Source organism: Corapipo altera, unplaced genomic scaffold (assembly GCF_003945725.1).
Source record: "Corapipo altera isolate COAL_440 unplaced genomic scaffold, ASM394572v1 61305, whole genome shotgun sequence".
Lineage (NCBI taxonomy): Eukaryota > Metazoa > Chordata > Aves > Passeriformes > Pipridae > Corapipo > Corapipo altera.
In genome coordinates, this window is record NW_020884909.1 from 4,134,188 (window position 1) to 4,154,652 (window position 20,465).

Genomic DNA, 20,465 nt, shown 5'->3' on the forward strand with positions numbered 1-20,465 from the left:
GTAGGGCATTACATTTGGTTATCAGTTCTCTCAAGTGAAGTGGACGTCACTTTTGGACTTGGCCTGCTATGGAAGACACTTCTGTTATGCCATGGCAAACACACACAGCAGGGCTGGAGATCTGGTAAACACTGAAATTAGCCTTCTGGGATTTTCCAACAGGCTGGGAAGGTGTTGTTATATGGAAGGGTCATGGTAAGCTTTGTTAAGTCCCACAGTGACTTTGAGAGTGGGAACTATCTCAGCATTAAACAGGGAACCACCCACTGTGGATACTATGTCACATTTCCTCGAAATGCTAAGCAGTGAGAAAGCTCCATTTATTGGTGTCAGCACTCCAGGAGTGCTAGTCTTCTGCCAGTGTTCTGCATGGCAGTTGTTTCCCAGGAATGCTCTTTGTTTTGCCCATGCTATGCCTTCAGTTCCAGGAAGGGGCTGTTGGCTTTTGATTTGTTTGTTGTTTTTTTTTTTTTAAATCTCTCACCATTACGTCAGCCTTTGTAGGTTATAGTTGATTTGAAATAAACATATATTACATTTGTGCATTTTCTGGTGGAAAGCTCGGATGAATGACTTCTGTTGACAGAGCAATGGTGAGAGGAGCCCTCATGCAGCACACAGAAGCTTGAGTTAATCTTTTGCACCTGCTGTCACTCACCACATCCCTCATCAAATGCGTGAGGTCGTCTGTTGTTGTGCAAGGCCAGCTCTTAAAACATCGCTTTGGGGAGGAAAATGAGTATTACCTGAATTTGAAGTCCTCAGCTTTCTTGAAATGTGGCAACTCCAGGGAAATACTTATTCTGAAATAGGGAAGTGGCTGTTCTGAAATAGTTTTCCTTAGGAAGTCATCTTTACAGAATCAATAAAACATTCAAAGAACCATACTCCTTGGAGAAGAGTACGCTGTCCAGGTGGTTAATGCTAATGTACATTTTGGCACTCCACAGCTTTTTCCACTTGTCACAATTTCACATGCTGGAGCAGTAACAACCATCACTTGTATGGTGTATGCATTAAGGAGCAGAGATAATGCATTGATATGGGTGCACTGTGCAGTGTTTTGATCCCTGTTCATGAAGGAGAAAAACATTCCCAAAGATGAACATAAGGAATAAACAATCACATTCCAGCAAGCAGCACTGGGTTTGAAACGATGGAGAACTGTGGAGAAGGCAGATACTAATGGTGGGTGAGTGAAAAGAAATGAGAATAAGTGGGGCAGAAGGATAAACTTTGATAGATGACCTAGCACTGTACTCAGGCCAATTCCCCGTGGCATTGTTTCAAGAAGGAGCTATTGGCAACAGCCACAAAACCAGAGCCCAGTGCAGCAAGGCTTGTTCATTTGTCACTGTTTTAGGTAGTAGGTTCCAAGTCAATTACTCCTTCTGTAAGTTGCAACAGATGTTTGGTTTCCAGCTGGCATAATTAGGATCTGGCATAACAGGTGATAGGAGCAGCCCAGGGGAACAGGGCTGCATGGTGAACAGAGCTAGGAAATTAGGCTCTTTTTGACAATTTTCAAAGTCTGTGTTAAACTATTTTTCTTAATGTGAACATACACAAGATGGTGCAGTGGATGCCCATGCAGCTCCACATCTCTGAAAAAAACATTCAGGTGTCTGTTTCCAAACTCATTTGCTGGAGCTGGACAACATAAGGATGATATTTGGACCTACTGCTCTATGTCCAAATCCTAGTACTTTTACTGGTTAGCACCACCCACTTCTATCTGTTTATATCTATCTGCAATTGCACGGATGCTGTTTTCCTCAGAGACTACTAAAATGCACCAAACCCAGTCCATGGAAAGGAACTAATTGCCATGCCATGATTTGGTTGAGCTATATCAAGAAGACTGCTTACAAAAACAATTATAAATAGGATTTTCAGCCTCTTAAAACACAGTTGCATAGTCACTCAGTTAGTCATTTGCATCACATTCCTGGGCAGCACTGCTACCTTCCTAAGTGCAAGTTTGCATAGTACTGCCCTAAGAAAACCCTTTTTGAAACAGATTTTCTAAGTAAGGACTCTTGGTTAACTCTGTGCAAAGAAAGTCAGGTCCTCCTCTTCCCTGCCCCCATATAACAGGGCTATGCCAGCACAGTCAGCTAATGGAAGGGCAACTGTAGCTGTTTATTATCAATACAATAATCAGTGCTGTCACTGCTTGGAAAACTCTGATCAAGTATGTGCAGCTGCTCATTTGGACAGCTTTCTCACTGAGGAAAGCTATCCACACCCATGATGAAAAATCCTCCATGGGACTGACATGCCTGCTAAATTTAAGCTTCTCTGTAAGTAAGAAATTTCCACAGTCCTGTCCAACAAACCATGCCACAGGGCCCATAACCTCCCCTCGCCCTGCCTCGTTATTTGCAGTATTGATGTTCACATTACGACATGTTTTAAAAGCTGTAATAAATAGTTAGCTAATTAGAAAGTGGGCACTGCCCTCCCTGGATGGGCAATTGCTTCAGATAGCTCATTGTCCCATGATAAAGCCAGTTTCACGGCACACTGGACTGTTTCCCAGTTGAGAAACCTACAGTCAAACCCTCTGACCATAAATGAACATGCAAATGAGAGTGGCCTTTTCTAATCAGGCCAAGAGGATCCAGAATCAGAGGACTGCAAAGAGTTTAGAGGATTTTACAGAACTAAGAATACATTTCTGTGGTTCAGGTTTTCATTACTTTGCTTTTTCCTCTGCACAACCTTTTGCCCAGATTTCTGGTCCAACACATTATCTGCATCTTTATTCCTCTGCTGTGTACTGCTTAAGGTTTAGGGTTCCTGAGAACTATTTCTAAAGAATTTATATGCCACTGTTGTTTCTCGTTTCACATCTGAGGTAAGTCTTAATTCTCCCATCACAAATGGCATCATAGCCCCATTTACATGGATTATCAGGAATATGCAGCAGGAACTAATGAATTTAAGTGAGACTTGAAATAACAAATATAGGAAAGCTACCCCTACACATCTGCAATGCTCCTGAAGTAGCATCAGTGCTGTTTTGGTATTTGCTTGGGGGTTAACCCCCTCTGAAGGGTTACAGCAGTGCCATACTTTGCTTTTGTAGCATTGCATCAAATGACTGGTATCCCATGCCTCATCCTCTCCTCAGCCAGTAACATTTATTGAAAAGTCACTTCATAGCTTTCTAGTGAGGGGCACAAGCACACAGGGCATAATAGGCGCTTTGAAAAACTCACTTATTTTTTATTAATAAGTATATCAAATCAGCCATTTTACCCATAAACTAATTGCCTTATCCCTTGCCTGTGTTCTGTAGTCAGAATGATAAGACTGCTTCAGAAGCAGCAGGGTAATGAGAGTTCTCTACTGCTTCAAGCAATTACTGCGAAATAAGAAAAAATAGATCTTCTGAGAAAAGTAAAAAGGGTCATAGCATTCTTGTCAAAAAGCCTCATTTGTTTTAATGAAAAGATTTACTTGAACATGGGCTGCAGGAACTAAGCCAGAATAGAAAAACTTGTCTTATCAGAGGTCACTGCAACTTACTTTTACTTTGTTCATTTATGTCAGTAAGAACACTTAGGGTCATCTGGGTGAAGAGAGAGAACCTTTCACTCCTGTTAGAGCTTTTAGTGATGTCTGTCACAAATGTTCACTTGTTGGGACACAGGAACAAAATCTGTCCTCTGCCAAGCTTCTGTAGAGAGACAGTCCTTCTACTGACATCTTGACATGATGGAAGAAGCACCAAAACACAAGAGATAAGACTTAGGAACTTGCAGAGATAGACGGGGTAATTCCTTTTCTTCTAATACCTTTAAGCAACACCTCCAAGGAGAGATGGAAGAAGAGTGGAAGGGTAGTTGTCACAATTATGCCTGCTGTAAATGAGAGCTCTGTCTACAGGGGCTGCTCATCTAGCATTTTGCTCCCACACAGTGTCATGGTGTATCACCAACTCTTTGCAAGAGGCAGAGCTCTCTGACTGTGCAGCCTTGCATGGTTTCAACAAATATATCTATGTGCCTGCATGTGATCATCAGAGAGGTGGTGTAAGACACTAAGACATCCCCTTAGTCAGCCCCAATGACACAACATTGATATAATACCATCTTAAGCCCTTATCTCCAAGAAGAGAGATGTCAAAAACATACCACCTATTTTCCTTACAGACAGAGTGATTAACTGAGGAATGCTATTGTGAACATGGCACCATGTCCTCATCAGAGCTAAATGCTTCAGGTCTTGCCATTTAGCTCCTGTGGTTAAGTGCAAGGTCAATATTGATTTTGATTGTTTGTGGTTCTTTAATAAGCAAGTAGGTTGGATGTTTGCATTCATGGGTTATGGGAAGCAACAGAAAAATCCCAGCCTGCCTGGAGGTAAAAGTGCACTAAAAGGTGTGTGCTGCAGGGTCAGCAGTTTGCTAAAAAAACAGACCCAGAGTGTGGCTGCCCAGCTGCTTTGAGGCTGAGCACAGAGCTCAGTGTAATATCCCACAAATATAAGCCAGCTTTGGCAGCAGTTACTGGGAGTAAGAAAAGGAAAAATTCAGCAGCTACTGCACTTCCAGGCTCCATTAACTTTGTTTGGTCAGGTAAAACTGCCTAGATGGAGGAAAATGGGAAAAGTCTTTGGAGTGGTCCCAGCGCCGGTCCCTGAAGGAAAGAACAGTTTTGGGGCAGACACCTGGTCCTGGACTGATGAAAACATGGCAGTGGGCAAAGTCTCAGCTGACAGATGACCGTCAGCATCAGGACTCAAGGAAGATGGTAGGCTAAGTGACATGAGTTTCTTGTAGCTCATGGAAAACTGGAAACTGTCTTAGAACTCTGCATCTGCCTCCTTCAGCAGGAGCAAAGACATGTGTTTGGTGCAGAAGTAACTATAGTGAATGACACAGTGATGCCACCTAATGACCTGAAATACTTAGTCTGTTGCAGGAGCCTTTGCAACTCTGATTTCATCATCAGCTTGTCTCTTGTCTTGCCATGTAGTCTGAGGAATCATAATGCTCAAAACCCACTACACAGTCCAGCTCCACTCCCGTAGTCCTTGACCCTTGTGCCAGTTTGCCAGCTGTGGTGGGTTGACCATGGCTGCATGCCAGGGGCCCAATAAAGCTGCTCTATCCCTCCCCTGCCCATCTGGGCAGGTGAAAGAAAATATAACAAAAGGCTCATGGGTCTAGAGAGAGTCAGGGAAGGATCACTCAGCAATTACCATCAAGCGCAAAACAGGCTTGACTTGGGGAAATTAATTTATTACCAATCAAATCAGAGTAGGATAATGAGAAATAAAACCTGAATATTAAAACCCCTACCCCTCCCTTTTTTCTTGGTCTTAACTCTCAAATTCTCTACCTCCTGCCCTGCAGCAGCGTAGGGGGAATGGGGTTAGTTCATCACACATTGTCTCTATTGCTCCTTCCTCCTCAGGGGAAGGACTCCTCACACTCTTCCTCTGCTCCAGCATGGAGTCCCTCCCACAAAAGACAGCCCTCCATGACCTTCTCCAACATCAGTCCTTCTCGTGGGCTGCAGTTCTTCATAAACTGGTCCAGCGTGGGTCCCTTCCACAGGGTATAGTCCTTCAGTAGCAGACTCCTCCAGTGTGGATCCACCATGGGGCCACAGGTCCTGAGAAGTCTCTGCTTTCTGCATGAATCACAGCATTCTTCAGGCCAATTCACCTCCTCCAGCACGGGGTCCCCCACCAGCTGCACTGGATGCCTGCTCCACTGTAGACCTCCACAGGCTGCACAGGGACAGCAGGGGAATCCCTGCTCTGGTGCCTGTGGCATCTCCTCCCACCCCTTCTTCATTGACCTTGGTGTCTGCAGGGCCCTTTTGCTCACAGATTTTCACTTCTTTCTCCCAGCTGCAGTTGCACAGAGGGGTTTTTTACCCTGTGTTAAATACATTATCACAGAGTTGCTACCACTGTTTCTGATGGGCTCAGCTTTGGGCAGCAGCAGGTCCATCTGAGAGCCAACTGCAAGTGGCTCTGTCTGACAGGGGGGAAGCTTCTGGCATCATCACACAGAGGCTGTCCCTGCAGTCCTCTCAGGTATCAAAACCTTTCTGCATAAACTGATAAACTGCACTCCTGGTATTATTGGAGCTGGTGTTACTCCTGGTATTACTGGAGAGCTTATTTGAAAAATGTGGTGGATAGACATTATCCTCCTTTAGACAAGGTGAACTGGTGAGTCCTAAGCTTCATGTTCTTCAAAACACTGCACAGAAGAGGTGCTGTAACATGTCTGCTGCCCACATTCATACCAGCAGCTGACCTATATCTGAGAGTATACTGATGACTACAACTAGTGCAGAAGCATATAAGGGTTCAGAGGTCCCCTGGCATACTGCAAGTGGTGGTGTGAGTCACTGTGTAAGTCTCTGTGGTGTGCTACTGCCCTTGGTGCTCTCCATTTGTCTCTGGGTGAAGGCATCATGAGCTAGTGAGAAGCACCCTGATGTAGTTAGTGACAGGTTTCTCATTCCAAGAGAAAAATAGAAACACGTGAATCTAGAGAAAAATAATAAAACCCTGTATGCTTTTTTCCTCCCCCTTAACTTTGCTTTCTTGCCACTGCAGAAACACTGCAGAACACTCTGCAGCTTCAGGGAGACTTATCTTGCGTGACAAAGTTAGGCCAACCCTGTTTCTCACCAAGCATTTGTCTGTGAGTCTTTAAACGGTCTAAAGTCCTGAAAAATTGTGTAAATGAAGAAAAACTGCAGTGTAACATTGCTTATCCACTAGATCCCAAATGCCTGATGGACTGCTACAAATCAGCTTACAATGGTTGGCTCAGCTGAGCTGAGTGAGCCCAAGATTCCTGCCGTGCTCCCATCTGCACCGTGAGCTCCTCTTCCTCTGGGCTATGCAGTAAGATTTTAGCACCTGCTATTATTAGCTCTGTGATGACACCCATGGAGCCCTCAGGTCAAAGAAGATGCGAAAAAAAAAGCAGCAGAAAACACATCCCTCCTAAAGGGCAGAACAGAGTTGCTTGTTTGACACAGTGCCATATGTGCCATATTACTGTCTGCTGTAATCTTTCACTTCAGCTGGAACTGAAAATCCTAACTGGCAGTGCCCATGGCTGTACACTGGCAACCCCACCTCCTCTTGCACTGTGCCTCCTCACTTCTAGCTGTGGGCCTTGTTCCTGAGCATTTTAGCACCAGTTCCAGACAGGGCCCATGACCTACCCATTTCCCTCTAGGCGCATGGAGAAGAAACATTTTACTGCCCTGAGATAATTACCAACTCAGAAACACAAAAGCTTCTCTGCATGTCCCTTAAGATTGTCCCAAATCTCTGAGGACCAAGCCAAAAGAAGTAACTAGAGACTGTGCTTTTTCCTCCTTCCCCTACAGCAAGACAATAACAAGTTCCAAAAATACATGCACGATGAGGAAAAAAGTTACAAGTTTTCTGCAGCATTTGGCCCTCAGAAATAAGCACTAGTTAGCATAAAAATATGGATGAGGTAGAAGAAAATGCATAACTCAGACTATGGTTTTATCCTTTTCCAACAAGTCTGGCTATATTCTGGATCTCCTTCTCTTGTCTCCTCTTAGACCTTGCAAGCAGCTGACCTGGCAAGCACAGTTGAAAACTATTGCTGGGTTTGGACATCTTCCATCTCTGTTACTTCCCTGTAAATAAATTCACAGAGGTGTTGTATGCAACCACTTTTATTCTGGCAAGATGGAATAAAGGTAATTCTGAACCAGATAGGAAATATACTGGTTTTGAAATATGCTGTACAAAAAGAGTGTACACAGAACAAAACAGTACATGCATAAGCATGCCTGGTTCTCAGGTCATGCTTCAGCCTGGTACTGGTATTCAAACCCTTCATTTTCTCTAACTGCTTGTGAGAGAGATTACACTAGATATTATCAAGTAGTAAGACAGCATTACTGGCCTTTCAGCCTTAGCTCAGGTCTTCCTGCAGTGCTTTGTTCTCACATCCCACTCCAAATTTCTTGTCCCAAAGCTGATCCTAGCAGTGTAGGACGTGTAGGACCAAGGTGGCATGAACAGTCCAAATTTTAAGGAGTGGGGACCATATGGAGCACATCACATCCACAGTAACCCCAGGGGCCTCATGCTGCTCTGATTCCCCTTGGGAAGGCTCCAATTCCACTCCACTTGGGAGTGGCAGAGTGAATGAGTGTTTCCCACTCTGGGTCCCTGCATGTGCTTTGCCTTGAAATACTTCTCCATGAGGACAAGCTGGTTTCTAGAACCACGTGTAAAAGTTCCCTACCAGCACCCAGGAAATGAAAGTCCCCCACCCCTCTGCCCTGTCAATATACACTTTGTACAACAGCAAAGCTCACACTTAGGCTTCTCCAAATTTGTCACCTGGGGTGAGAAACCAGCTCTGCAGACACACGAATTATTTTGAGAGCAGATGTGAAAGCTGCCTAGCAATTTACAGGGAAATCATTGTTTCCATTCTCGATGAAGCCACTTACACTGAGGATATTCTGGTCAGCTACAAAGGGAATAGCTGTCCTGTGCTTTGTGCAGCTCTACTCTCTTGGCTGTTTCCTGCACGCCGAGAGTGGTGGCACTGCCACTGCTGGGTGCAATTGTTCCATCAACCTACACACTGCCCAGTTTCCCCTCCCTTCACTCCCTCTGCCTGTACACCTTGCACTGTTAGAAGGTGCCAGGAACATTTATCACACAGATAAGGCCTCTTCAGTAATGACAAAATAAAGGTAGCACTCTGTAAAATAAGAAGCAGAGCAAGGTACGCTGCAGATATGGGTCGTGAAAAATATCACACATGCATTAAATCTACCTATAAAACTTGTTTTCTTTTGCCAGTCTGTAGCACAGCAAACTTCAAGATATCTGTGCAGCAACTGGCTTTTCCCCCAACCCTGTACTTGCTTCCACACTCCTCCTACACTGGTAAAACCACTCCAAACTTCCTCTTGAGCTGCATCACACAAAACATGACTGAGGTTTGAAAAAATGCACCAGAACAGGGGCATTTTTAAAGCTCTGCTTGATCTGAATGGGAACTCTGAGAGTGGGTCAGGAGCATCAGAAGGAGCCACTTTCTCAGTCCCTGCTCCTTCCCCTTCAGGTTCCTCTGTGATTCTGTTCCCTCTCCTGTCTGACCCTGTGGCCAAAGCTCTGGCTAGTCTGCTACTCCTGTCAACTTATGCTCTTTATGCCTTGTCTCCCTGCTTTGAGAGTTCCCTTATTTTTTTCTCCATATGCTGTTCATGACAATTTTCCTTTCCCCCTCTTTGGCACTCTTTTAGCGTTGTGTTGCTGCAGAACCTCGTGGTGTGTGTCTCTTTTTCCTGTTCCTCTGTGCATGACCACAAAAGGGTAGTGCAAAGCACATATTCTCTTTTCTCAACTTTTGACATAGAAAAAAAGAAATCAGGGGGAGAGGGGTAGAAGATTAGTGATTATGAACAACATATCTGGAAATACAATGGTAGGTACACTGTCCCATAAGTGTGGTAAGCTACCAGCAACTATATCCTCGAGGGTTCAAAAATAAGAATCTCTAGAAGAAATGTCCCATTACTCTTGCTCATATAATGCAGGTTTTTCATTGTAGCAATGAAGTACTTGGCAAAAGCTGCTCTGCAGAGACACGGAAGAGAAATATTTCAACTGCTAGTACACTTTGATCTCTGGTGAAACACGTGCTGACCTCTGATGTTAGACTTATTTCCATAGCTTATTACCTCCTTTGGGTAAGCTCTTCTTGGGTCCCATCTACTGGAAGGGAGCTTCTTCAGCCTGGTAGGTCTGAGGAAGTGGTGCATATCAGGGTGCCTTGGTTACCCATACTAAATCTATGAGTTTTCCTTGAGTGCTTGAGAAATGTTTAGACACTTGAGGAAAGATGCAAGGAAGATGAAGTTTAAATGTTAAGAGTTCCCAAGCCCATGACAGGGCACAGCGACTAACAAAACAGGATCACTGTAGACAGTACTTTTGCACTTGAACTTCAAGCATTTGTGCAGAGTATGATGATTTCCTCAACCACTGCTGACCTATTCTGCAGGCAGTAGTGATGGGAACGTGCCTGTTACAAAACAAACTGCTAAGTATACAGTCAATTCTTTTCCTGTGTTTTCTTTGTGTGGTTTCGGTTCTTCAGGTAAGAGTTTTACTAGGGATGAGGAAACAGCACCCTAGCAGCATATCTCATAAGAACAAGTAAATAAGGCACAGAGAGAGCAGTGAGCTCACAGGACATCTGTGAACTCAGCTGTGAGGCTGAGGGCTGTGTGTGGAGCCTGATGGCAGCTAAGAGAAAATAGGGACCTAATGCAGCTACCAACAACAAAAACTTCCAATGTTCACCATACAAACAGACCTATGTGGACTCAAACAAAAGGTAATAACCATGGACAGTATTCTAACATTTCTTTGTTCTTCTTGCCATCAAGGATAGTCAGGCTTCTCCAATTCCTTTTCTGTAGTTCATATTATACGGATGAACTGTTTTAAAACAGTTTTGTCAACATGAGCCAGGATTGAACAGTTTGTGGAAAGTCATCATCCAGTAGCTGATGAGACATCTGAGGCACCATGTGCCTGTATCTGGTTTTCCTCCATTTGGGCTTTCTGTCTTTCATGAGATATTCACCCTCTACATCCAAACTGCAGATTAAAATGAATATGTCTATATACAATACACACATGCAAGCAAGCAATTACTACCAACAGGAACTTGGCTGCTGCAGTTTTGGACAATGTGCTGGAGCATCCATTAATTTCTTTTCCATGCAGTAAATGCAACAAGAAAGAGCTGCATGTGATCCACATGCACTCCAAGGTGGGTATCTGTCACTGCTCCCATAAGCCACCAAATACTAATTACAGATACTTCTAAAAGTGTTGCACACCTTTTGTGAGGTTTTTGGGCAGACTGGCATGAATATGCTGGCAGAAAAGTCTTTAACAATATCAAAAGAGAAGCCAGAAGGGCAGAAAAATAAGTGCCTCCTAAGAATGCAAAAAGTGTAGTTTTGGTTTCGTTGGCTTTTTCCTTTCCTTTATTGCTCTTGTTTTTCACTTACACTTTCAATACCAGCCTACATACCTGTGCTAACAAATATCTATAAAGATCATTATCAGTCTTGCTAAATTAAGAAATGCACTGCCACGTGCCAGAAAAACATTTTGGCTTTAAAATGAGAGTGGATTGAAAAGAGACAGTTATTTTGAAGTGAAACTTGGAGGCTGTTTCTTGGTGACAGTTTTGGGGACTGTGGAGGAAGAAGTGAAGGGCAAAGGCAGAGAGGAATGGAGTCAGATCAGGTCACTCTAATTTTTTCTGGTTTTCCACTCTTCACTTAAAAGCAAACCCAAAATACAAGAGTTTAGTGTCACAAGCTAATAATGGTGTTTTTACACTTCTGAAGTCTCTGCTCAAGTATAAATCTTCCTTAACTGCTCAAGCCAATTAAACTTTCAAACAGTACCAGAAGAGTAGGCTGCAATCCTGACTTCCAAGCACGAGCAGTGCAGGCATTCCCTTAAGGACAGACAATGTCATATGGGACAGAGAAGTGTATTAGCAGCAATCTTCAGACTACATCTGCAAAGTCATACTTGTTAAATAATTAATACACTTAGAAGTTCAAGGGAGAACAAGTGCTTTAGGATATCTACAAAATCACTCATGTAGTACCCTGAACTATTTTTTTGCATTACAATTATGCCTAGAGGCTCCAGCTCAGACTGAGGACCTCATTTTCAATAGGCTCTGAGTAATCAGAACAGTCACTGTAAGCTCTCCAGAGAAATCTGAACCAACAAAACAAGAGATAAATGTTACTTTCAGGAGTCAGACCAAAAATACAAAGAATTTTTTCTCGCCAAAAAAAAAATTAGTGCCTTCAGGTTGTGGAATAATCTCCTGTGAAAGAGGCAACTGAGAAGTATTTCTGCAGAAATAGTTTGTGATTTGCTTTCATCAGTCCTTAAAACATGTCACATTTACAGGCTTTATCCTACCTTTCCATTCTATCACAGAATATAACTGATGCCCACATTGAACAAGAATTGCTGGATAAATAAGTTTTACATCACCACAGTTTTTCTCTAGGTGATAGGTGTGCCAGTCCAAGCTTTGAATTGGCATTAATATTCTCTTATTTTCCATAAACCACCACACAGTAATGAAACAAATACAAGCCAGAGGGCTTAGTACACTGTAGGTGGCATTTGATGTAATTTAAAAGCTAGTTTAAAGGAAAACCACAATGGTTGCTCTGTCATACCTCCTAGAAATAGCTCTTGGGAACCTTTCCCAGTGAAAAAATATTTCTTAGAAGAGCACTACTGAAAAGGAGGAATTAGATGAAGGAACCTCCATTCCAATATTAAAATAGCCTGACTTCTTCAAAAGTGTATCATCAGCTCATGTCTGATAGACCTGAAGTACAAAAGATGCATCATGCTTCTGCTCAGAATATCCTCATGTTTTATTTCCTTATGTTGCTACACCATGGTGTTAGGATAATCTCATGGCAAACCAATGAAATCTACTTCTTCTTCTTCCCTGTCCCCCTTACTACATCAAGAGATCCAGTGTGTCACCTTTCTCTTTGTCAGAGGCACCAAAGGACTTCTGTCCTTCCAAACCCCTTTGCTAAAGGAAAAAGTGATTTTTGCCTAGCTCAGAAATGGTATCAGTTGAAGTCTTTGCTAGAATGTGTCATTTCATGATCCAAGTCCTAAGGCTGAAAAAAACCTCAACAAACAGTCATATGTAGCTTTTAGTGAAGCAATGGAGTATATACACAAAGGTAGAAAGGTAGAAAACACTCACTTTATTAAGGGGTTTATTTATTTTGTACTTTAAGTAATCCGTTTTGTCGACTGGCAGGTTTGTCTCGGGCTGGAGCAAGCCTGGGTAACGCTGAACCTCTCAGTCAGCAAAAAGAGGCTACTGCAAACAAGAGATTTAATTACTCCCATGTATGCAAAGAGATAGTTTCCATGCATGCAAAAAATGCTAGATGAAAGCACGTGGGGTAGGTTGCTGAAACACAAGCTTCTCCATATTTTCAGATGTACGCCTGGCAGCACACAAATGCACCGAGAAAAGTACACATTTCAGCTTTGTCAGGGAAATTTTTAGCAACTTAGCAAGGGAGAAGAGGTCATGAAGGCCATCACAGTTTTTTCCAAAGCATAGTGTTAGGTAATTCACAAAGAGTTGCATATCCAATACACCAGTTTTCTTTCAAATCTCTAAGACCAAAAAGATGAAACAAGACAAAAAACTCCTTCTCTAATTTTATTAGACAAAATTGAGAAACTATTAAAAAATTTGCATTTTAACAACATCAAGAAAACTACTATAAGTCTTGAGATGTATTAAATTACTGGATTTACCTCAAAAAATGTGGCACTTGGTGAAGAAAGAAACCCTGAGGAATCAGCTGTCTGGGTGCCTAGTTCCTGTGTTGCAGTAGAATATTAAAAAGGATATGGATCAAAGAACCCAAGCAACAATAAAGTTATTTATTTTGATGGACAAAGATATCAACATTCTGGGCTAAAATCATGCACATAGGTGGTGGAACAGTGACACTGTCTCACTGAAATGTCTTGTCTTTATTGTGAATCCATGCGGCACTGTTAAAAATTGAGCATTTATTTTTATCATGAAAGATAAAAATGGGGAAATTAAACATTCTTTACCCCAACAGCAGTTCACCCTTGTCACCTTGCATTTGTTGTCTTACAAGAAATAAGAGATGGTTTTTGACAATAAATTTTTTTAGTTCCTCTGAGCAGAAGTTTCTGACCGTGGTGGCAGCAGATCCTTTTTCTCTCCATAGACAGAACTTTTCAGAGGAAATTTTTCACAATGGGATTAACTCTGTTTTCCCTTTCACTAACCAAATATGACACAACACCTAAGAATTAGCAGAAACTGCTGATTTAATGAAACATGAAGGAGGGGACAGGAAACAGGTTTACTTCCAAACAGCTCAGAGCTACAGAGCAAGCTCAGCAGGTAGCAAGAATTACCTCTGCTTCCATGGTCAGTTATTAAAAAATAAGGTACATCACAGCACTGAACATGCACTGGAAACATTTTCCCACGTGGCCATTGCTCTGAAACACAGAAATTCTACAGACAGGTAATTGGCTAAGGCTTTAATGGAAGTGTAAATGCAGATTCTAAAAAGCATCTGACTTAAAGGGTCAGTTTGTCTTTGCATGGACCACAAGAATTTCTTCCTCCCTTGCACTTCTCAATTAAAGAATCTGGCCTAGCACGAGGCAGGAAGCTTGGAAAAAAAGAGGAGAGTTTTGCATCTCAACGTGAATTAATTGAGTCCCTAAACAATTTATGGTATCTGTTTCATGGTGTTAAAGACAACCAAAGTCAATAAACCATAAATAATGAGGAGGATAAATTTAAAGAAAAAGGCCTTAAGTTTTAGAAAAGACAATCCTAGAAGCATCCTTGCAAAAGCAATTAAAATATAATTATTTAATGGAAGAGAGACAAAAGTTTGGAGGCATTACAGTGTTGTGTGGTACATAGCAAGAGCACAAAACGTGGACTGGGCATTAGTCACACTGTCCTTTTTTGCCTAAAGCCACCACCAAGGGACTGCCTGTGCCATCATTACACATGCCTTTCCAAAGGCAAACACATTTCAATCATTCCACTGAAGACTGAGCAGCCAGCAGGGCCACAGGAAGGCTCTTGTCAGTGAACAGCTGGAGAAGATGTGCCAGAAGCAATTAATAAGGTGTTGCAGGAGTTACAGGAGCAGCGAGTCACTGTGCAGAAGGAGCCTGTTGGTTTGCATGGGTAAACAGTAGCAGCAGCAGGAAAGCAACAGAATAAGATGTCTGTCCAAGTAAACCCACTTCCTTCTCATTCTGTCTTTTGACACAGATCACTCTCTTCATGGTTTCTGAGCAACTCTGTAACTCAAATACCCTGTCCTAAATCATTCCGAGGAAGTAAACCTTCCAGAGCTGCAGTTTGCTGGCCTCAGGCAGCTCAGTGATAAAACTACAAAAAGTATTGTTACACTGTTTAGAATTATACAATCACAAGCCGCCGGGGGCTTTGCTTTAGATGTTTCCTTTTGGCAGTAAATCTCAAAATACTGAATAGTAACAGTGCTCTGCTGACACAGGAATTGAAACAATTTGGGGATGCTTCTCCAAGGCCTTTCACTTACTGACCTCAACATGTTTGTGTCTTACAAACACAAACCTGTGAGACACCATTCTAGTTTTCCTGGATCATCAAACCAGTCACAAATTTCCAATTAACCTGCTGACCTAGCACTTGTAGATAGGTTTGAATTGCTGATCAGATAAAGGCTTTGTCTCAGACAGCAAAGATCACATACAGTGCTACACTGCACTCATTCCTTCAACAGATAAATCAAAGCTCTGGGCAGCACTGTAAGTTAGGAAGGCCTGTTATCTAGCTTTTGTATCTTAAACTGCACATCCTGGATAATTGTTTTGGTACTGCCACATGGCAAGATTTCTTCCTGCAAACAAATGTGGAGCAAGGACTATTCTATCCTAAAGATTTAGCCACCAGGAATAGGAACTGAAACTATACAGACTTAGCGTGGCAATGGTTTTCTCAGCAGGTATAAAATCCTCCTGCCTCCTGACTCACCAGTAGCCTTTTTTTTTTTTTTGATTATTTGATAGTTAGATGTTCCCAGGTGATGCAGAAATGGGGTGCTTTCTCATGTGTATTTGCATAGAATTTGGTATCTTCATCACATATACAATGTGAAGCAGGAATTAAAAAGGACAATACATCTGCTTGATATACATGCAAAGTCAGGGTTTGCTTTTGCTTATCCTCAATTATATATAAGTACAATATAGTATACCCTGCAATGCAGGCCAAATAACAAGTCCCAAGAAAAGTGCATCTCTGTGTAAGAGCATCTTAGCTTTGTCATGACACAGAAACTTCCCAGATACACAGGTTATAGGAATTTGAGTTGGAATCTGTAACAAAGTTTTGCTGTATTGATCAGAGCTCAAGGTCTCAGGAGTGAAGTCAACTTGCTCAAGAAGATTAAAAGTCATCCCAGCATTACAGGGCAGAACTTCAGACACTTTTAAAAATCAAGTTGCTTATTTTTTATTATTAAGCATACAATGACATGATTTTTTTCATCTATATTTTCAGCTCAGTGCAGATTTATATGCTGCTGATGGGGGATTTAACATGAAAATCATGAAGATGATGTTCGAAACCACACAACTTCTGAGTTCAGTATAAAAGGAAGCATTTTAACACCTAAGAAGGCACTTGTGAACAGGGCTGGGAAGGTTACCAAGGTATTCTGCAGAGTAGTTGACTAGAGACACAAATTGCTATGGACTGCTGAGTTAGTTTATCCTTGAGCCAAATGACCGAGTTCACACGCTGTATGGACAGACATTGTCTAACTCTACTTGCAGCAAGCTCAGCTGCAGGCACAGAAACACCTCCTGTTCCCCACAATCTCTACTGTTCCCTGTCTTGCTGCTGGCTGTGGTGACAGGGGCACTTCCCAGCAAAACTGATGGCAGCAGTTCCTGCCTCCCTGTCCTCTGGCCTCTTCCCCTGCCGCATTCCCTCCCAGTTTTGGTAGTTGTGAGGTTTGTGAGACTGTTTCTAAAACCACAATTAACGAAAACAAGGAACTGAGTAAGGTTAAAAACACTCTTAAATAAGCAAGTGAGAAACAGCAGCTTTGCTCTAGGGCCAGGTATCCATGGACCCACCACTTCTACAGTGAAGATGGTATATTCTTTATAGTCCTACCACTGTTTCCAGCCTGACATGTATAAACTGCTGACCAACTTAGCTTATATTATGAACTAAGAAAAACAGGGTGCAGATATGTGGTTGCATTGCCTGTTCCTGCAGTGCTGGGGACAATAACCTTGGGGAAGGTTTGAGGCAGGAAGGGAAATCAACCACTATAGCTCAAGTTCTTCGTGATGGTGAGTCAGCACCCCAGGGCTTCAAGTAGCAGCCTGCATCTGGTTCAATTTCTTGCATATTTATTTTTCCTTTTAAGAAATAATAGCGTGAAAATGAAATTTCAAATTCTGGAGTGCAGTTCCATAGCAAGGGCATGTGTGGAAAGCCAAGGAGACTTGCTCAGTAAATTGGTTAGGAATCTGAGACTGGTTGTTTCTGCAAGTGTTTTTTTCCCTATCACTTCAGAATAAATCCAGCTTGGTGCTAGGCAGCTTTTACCAGACATTTTTTTCCCCTTTAGACCATGAGATCAAATTTATCCTGAGTCACTCAATTGTGGTGATTTCTGTACCAGTTTCTATACATTCAGTATTAATCAAGTAATTATTCTTCCTGACTCTCATGACTAATTGGGAATGTCTGTTTTTCTCATGGTTAGTCTTACACTACAGATTTCAGTCACACATTTCTGAGACATCTGAAGTTCCTATCACTGCCCACCATAGGTAGGTCAGGAGAATCCCCTTATAGAAGTACCATTACATTGGTCTCTTGTTTCTGCAGCAGAGGAGCACCGGAGACAGAAAAAAAAAGAAGAAAAAAAGAAAGCTTTTTTTCCCACTTGTTACTGTAAAGAACAAAACTTCGTATTAAGCACCAGAAGAGTTGTTGTTAAGTAGCACATATGCTTTTCTGATGCTTTTAATATATTAAAGCATACCTTCTTTAATTTTTTTTTGTTGGTGGTGAAGATTGGGTAACTACTTTTAGCACACATAAAATAACTAAAGAAGAAGGGGAAAAAATCCCAAATAATTTGTTTTGCTTTTATCTAGAATTTAGAACTAATATAACTTACAAAACCTGACTTAATTTTTATGGTAAAACAAGTGGAACCACTAATGTATTTAAGGCTTCAGATCTTACTCTTGGGAGTGCAGCTTAAAAACAAACATTTCCTAATGAAATAACATCAGCTAATTATTTTCTGCAGTCATATAATTAAAAAGAAAGGCCTTCACCAGCTAATTCTGGTATATTTATGACATCAAGCTGGTTTTACTTCTGTAAAACTCAATCTGCTTTGACAGTGTCTCCAGATTTCCCTCTGCTGGGATCATGGCAACATTGCTCACCAGAAATAAAACTGCAGTCTATTCGTTGTAGTTTTGCAGGGAACACCTCACCTCAAGTTTTTAGGTGAAAGAGAACAGTATGGCTTTGCCTGTGCATGGGTAGAAAGCTGCAAAAAACCAGACTGATTAGGTAAGATAAGAGCTTAGAGGCAGCCATCACTCACTTTCGTCTTCCATAATGTACCTGGCTGTTTAGGATGTGAGAGCAGATGTAGCAGATGAGGTGCTGAGAGATACATCTCAATGCTGCTACTTCTTTGGGAATTTTAGCTTTAAATTTTCATGCAGGTGTAGCATTGGCTGCTGCCCAGTAAAACATTAAACCCTTGCTGTCATGACCATAGCATCCAGTCTTCCCTGTTTCCTGACCTCCCATGAGTAAACACTTGCTCTGAAGGCCCCTTATTCATTCACATTCATGCCAGCAGAACTGGCATCAGCAGTTCTGGCTTACATTTCTATTAAAGCAATTCACTACTAGTACAAGAAGGTAATATTATGCATAAGAGACTGATTGATCTGTAAAAAAACCAAATTAACAGGCTAGGTCCTGTTCTGCTCCCTGGAGTTAAAGAGAGCAGGGTGAAAAGACACAGTGTTCATCCCTGCAATTTTCCTTCAGCTTGCTGTGTTGGAGAACAGGCTAGTTGGTGAATTCAGCCCAGTGAGTTCTCCAAACTTTTTTGGCTCAGCATGATTGTTCAGGGTCTCACATTCAAGGATATAACTCTGTGTGGGGGAAGGAATAGCTAGTAGAGTTCACGAAGGCTAGTTTGACAGCAACCAGTGAGAAAAACTGTAAAAATTCTTTATGCTGTCATGAGAGATCAAAATGGTTGTGCTTTGGACAAGTTGGGAAGCTGCTATGTTAAATATTAAATTAGGACCTCTCCATGTGTTTTTCAGGTTATATAGTATTTTGCTTTCCTTTATTTCACAGTCTATTTCAGATATGCTTTTTTTCCCCCCTATTCTTTCATTTTCTACAGAAAAACATGCAGATCACTGACATTACTCTTATTCCGCAGAAGTCAGCATTTTCAGCTCAAGGTTGTCCTTCAACCACAACAGCTGACACAAACAGCATGCCCATCAGCTGGAAGGTTCCTCTACAGCTCTAGATCTCAGAGAACACTCTGCTGAATGCAGACTGCATTTGCATTGCTTGGAGACTATTTCAGTATTCACGCTCATGGACAGTATTAAATCTGTACAACTAGGCAGCAATTTGGTTCAGATACCACCACACTACATAACATTTATTTAGATACTTACTGCTGTAATATTCCTATGTTCCTGCAGTTACTCTCAGACAAATCACAGAGCTCACTTCATCACAGTGTGGTATGTTTGACTCCAGGATATGGATCTGCTCATTCTTCCCCGTACTGCAGCCTGTTGCAGAACTATATTACTCCAAATAATGCATGTAGAAAACATTCCTTTCAGCTAACACTCATCTCCCACATTACCCCTCCTACCCCTTCTTTAAGGGTGTGTGAATTTTATAGACTTAGATTAGCTTTTGGATTGTCTAGGAATCTAGTTGGTCTGAACTGTTTAGGAGAGTTCATCTTTCACAGGACCAGGAGAGTGAAAATTGAAACAGAACTAGTTTGAACAAGACTCCCACCACTGACTCACTGTGGTATCCTGCTCAGCTGGAGGGAATGAACTTAACTTTCTCTGTATCAGCCCTGATAAGGCTGTGCTTTGTATTCGCAGCTAGAAAGGTGACAACACACTAGCGTTTTGGCCGCAGGCCTCCCACAGCATCAAAGCTACCCTTCACTCAAGGTTGTCCTTCAACCACAACAGCTGACACAAACTGACAAGGGGATAATCCATAACCTGGGACATCTGCTCAGCAATTAAAGTGAAGAGAAAGGGATGAGAGGCATTGGTTTTAAGTTGTTTGTTTTCTGGACCAACTGCAACGTGTACTGAGTCTATACTTGACTGGACATAGCCTGTTGGTGAGATGGAGAGAAAAAATATTTTGTTTTCCTTTGCTTCTGTGCACAGCCCTTGCTTTATATTTGTTAAACTGCCTTTATCTTGATCCAAAAGGGTTTTTTTTCATCTTATTTCCTCCCCCCACCCATTATCCCGCTGAGGAGGGGGAGTGGTAGAGCAGCTTCATGGGTTGGTTGTAAGGCCTAAACTCATTCAAGGGACTCTGAAGCTCTGCAGTCCATCACACTGAGCAGACGTGCTTTGACAAGAATGGAAATGTTCTACATTTTTTACATTGTGTAACCTATACAGTGTGAAAAACAAAATCCCTGGTCTCATTCCCACCCACGTTGCTTAAAGACATAAGGTGCACCCCTTTCAGAATGCACGTA